The following is a 3,405-nucleotide window of genomic DNA, read 5'->3' on the forward strand; positions in this document are numbered from 1 at the left end:
AGGGAGTAAATAGACCTAGATTGCTACAAGAAGTACTATATTAACTCTAAGCAGACTGTGAAAAGTTTAAGGATATATATTGCAATACCTAAAGCAACTACTTTAAAAACTGTGAAAAGGTATGATTAAAAAGCGAAGAGAGGCCAGGTGCGGTGGCTCAAGCCTGTAATCTCAGCACTTTGGGAGGCCGAGGCTGATCGATCACGAGGTCAGGAGTTCAAGACCAGTCTGGACAAGACGGCGAAACCCTGTTTCTACTGAAAATACAAAAATTAGCCAGGTGTGGTGGCAGGCGCTTGTAATCCCACGTAGTTGAGAGGCTGAGGCAGAGAATTTCTTGAACCCAAGAGGCAGAGGTTGCAGTGAGCCAAGATCACACCACGGCACTCCAGCCTGGGCAACAGAGCAAAACTCTATCTCAAAAACAAAAACAAAAAAAGCTAAGAGATTCAAATAAAAATATAAGAAATATTTAATAATCTGAAAGAAGGCAGGAAGACGTGACCAACTGCTGACTACAAGGAAGTACTCTAAATATGAAGATACACTTTAAATATAAAAATAAAAATTAGATAAAAATATAGATATTTACATTAATGGAATTATAGTCCAGAAATAGAACCACACATATATGGCTGATTGATTTTTCAATGAAGTTGCCAAAATAATTCAATGGGAAAATGAAATCAACAAACTGCTGGAAAATTTGGATGTCCATACGGGAACAAAAAGACAAAAAGAACATCTACTCTTATCTCACATAATATGGAAAATTAACTGAAATGTATGACAAACCTAAAGGTAAGCTAAAACTGCAAAAGTACTGGAAAATAAAATAGGTGCAAATCTTCCCCAACTTGACATAGGCAAACATTTCTTAGAATAAGACACAAAAAGAATGAATCATGCCGGGCGCGGTGGCTCAAGCCTGTAATCCCAGCACTCTGGGAGGCCGAGACCGGCGGATCACGAGGTCAGGAGATCGAGACCATCCTGGCTAACACTGTGAAACCCCGTCTCTACTGAAAAATACAAAAAACTAGCCGGGCGAGGTGGTGGGTAGCCTGTAGTCCCGGCTACTCGGGAGGCTGAGGCAGGAGAATGGCGTGAACCCGGGAGGCGGAGCTTGCAGTGAGCTGAGATCCGGCCACTGCACTCCAGCCCGGGCGACAGAGTGAGACTCCGTCTCAAAAAAAAAAAAAAAGAATGAATCATTAGAGAAAAAAATTTATGAATTAGAATTCATCAACATGAAATACTTTCTCTTTGAAAGACACTATTAAGAAAATGAAAAGACAGGCCACAGTATGGGAGAAAATACTCTGTCATGTATTTGACAAAGGACTGACTGGCATTTAGAATAGATAAAGACCTCAACTCAACAATAAGAAGACACCTCAATAACATATTATAAAAGATACTGAGTACATGAAAAGATGCTCAACTTTATTAGTCATTAGATACCGTTACAACCATTAGAAAGGGTGAAATGGAAAAGACTGACAGAGCAAGTGTTGGCAAAGCAGGATTAACTGGAACTCAAACACAGCTGGCAGGAATGTAAAACGGTACAATTACTCTGAAAAACAGTATGAAACTTTCTTAAGGTAAACATATGCCTATCATGTAATCTAGTTATTCTACTCCTAGGTATATGCCCAAAATTAATGGAAACATATGACCATATAAAAACTTTTACACAAATGTTCATAGCAATGTTATTCACTGTAACTCCAAACTGAAAACAACCCGAATGCCCATCAGCCAGTGAACGGATTAAAAAGTGTATTATATTCATATATGGAATGGTATTCCCCTATGATACTAAACCATATTGAATAATATCCAGCAAAAGGAATGAATTACTCATATATAAAACAATAGGGATAAATCTGAAAATCATTAGACTAAATGAAAGAAACGAGACACAAAAAAATACATGCTATATGATTCTGTTTATATAAAATACAACTACGATATAGTGATAAAAAGCAGATCAGTGTTTGCCTGCAGTCAAGGGCAGGTGGAACAATTAATTTAATAAATTTAATTTTATTAAATTAAATTTAATAAAATTAAAATATTTAAATAAATTTAAAAATTTTATTATACCTAAATTATTTATCAGTAAATTTTATAAGAAAAATACAGGAAAATCTTTTTTGTGTAATTCTTCATAGTTGAAATCTATTTCTCCGCCAATAACAACCCTAATTCAATGGTACTGGTTCAGCCTTCTGAAACCACACCTATAAAAGCATAAGCAAAGAATATTTATTCCACTACAAGAGTCCCTTAAATATTTGAAAAGGGCCAATTTTTTTTAGCCTTTTCTTCTCTGTATTATATACTGCCCTTCCTCAATCCCCCATTTTTTTTTTTAACATATTGTTTAAGTTCTAGGCTTTTTAACTTTCCTATTTTCCCACCTTTGAAAACACTTTATTGTCAATATTCCTTATAAACCAAATGCAAAACTCCAAGTGCTATCTGCTATGTCTTGTTTAATGGGAAGAGTATGGCTTGTGGAAAGAGCAGGAGACCGGGTATACAGAAATTTGAGTTTGCTGGCTCTGCCAATGACAGTTTTTTTTTTTTTAATCTTAAGCAAAGCAATAACTATATATCTCAGTATCATGAGGGAGTTGGAATTATTTATTTTACCTAAGATTTTATTTATTTTTGTATCCAGAAATGAAAGTATAGGTAAGAATCTTCTGAGAAACTTTCTCAATTAAGAAATACAAATCAACTGAGACATTCTGATCACAAGTTACTGAGGCCTAAAAATAGTTTTTTGTTTAGATGCTAGGGTAATAATAGAAAATTTTAAAAAATTTTGGTATGATTTGAAAAGAATCATTTAGCTTTGCATTTAATTTGTATCCATTTTTCTATTTGCATATGTATCATTAGCCCTGAATTTCTGATGTTGGAGATTTTCCAGTCATATGCTTTAAACTGATAAAAACAAATACTGCACTTGATCTTAGCCAAAAGGCTGAGAGGTGATGCAGTCATGTGCTTTCAGACTATGCAGGTTTGTGACTTGCTACAAAATCTCCACGAGTTCAAAAAATTCAAAACATGTGGCAGCTCAGATGTTAGGCTGGGGAAAATAAAATATTAAAAAATTTGGAACTGCTTAGAGGATGCTTTGCTATACATATTTTAATGTGATTTGTGTATATGAATATGTTGGGAAAGATGTCACTTGGGAATGAAGTTGAAAGAAAAACTCTTTATGCTTTAAGTCCACTCTGGATAGCAGTAGATATTACACATAAAATGGGAATTTGTTCAAAGCCAGATATTTTAAAAATATACTTCTTCTGATTGTAATGTTTAAGTAACAACAAAAATCAGTGTTAACTGCTGTTTAAGGGAAACGGGTGGTTTGTAGAA

At 34.7% G+C, this 3,405-nt stretch overlaps 1 pseudogene; it reads right to left on the reverse strand.

Moving 5' to 3' along the window:
* Nucleotides 1-2,853: 2,853 nt before the first annotated feature.
* LOC117076906 lies at nucleotides 2,854-3,013 on the reverse strand (annotated as a pseudogene).
* Nucleotides 3,014-3,405: the final 392 nt, after the last annotated feature.

Source organism: Trachypithecus francoisi, unplaced genomic scaffold, assembly GCF_009764315.1.
Source record: "Trachypithecus francoisi isolate TF-2019V2 unplaced genomic scaffold, Tfra_2.0 Lachesis_group5, whole genome shotgun sequence".
NCBI classification, from domain to species: domain Eukaryota; kingdom Metazoa; phylum Chordata; class Mammalia; order Primates; family Cercopithecidae; genus Trachypithecus; species Trachypithecus francoisi.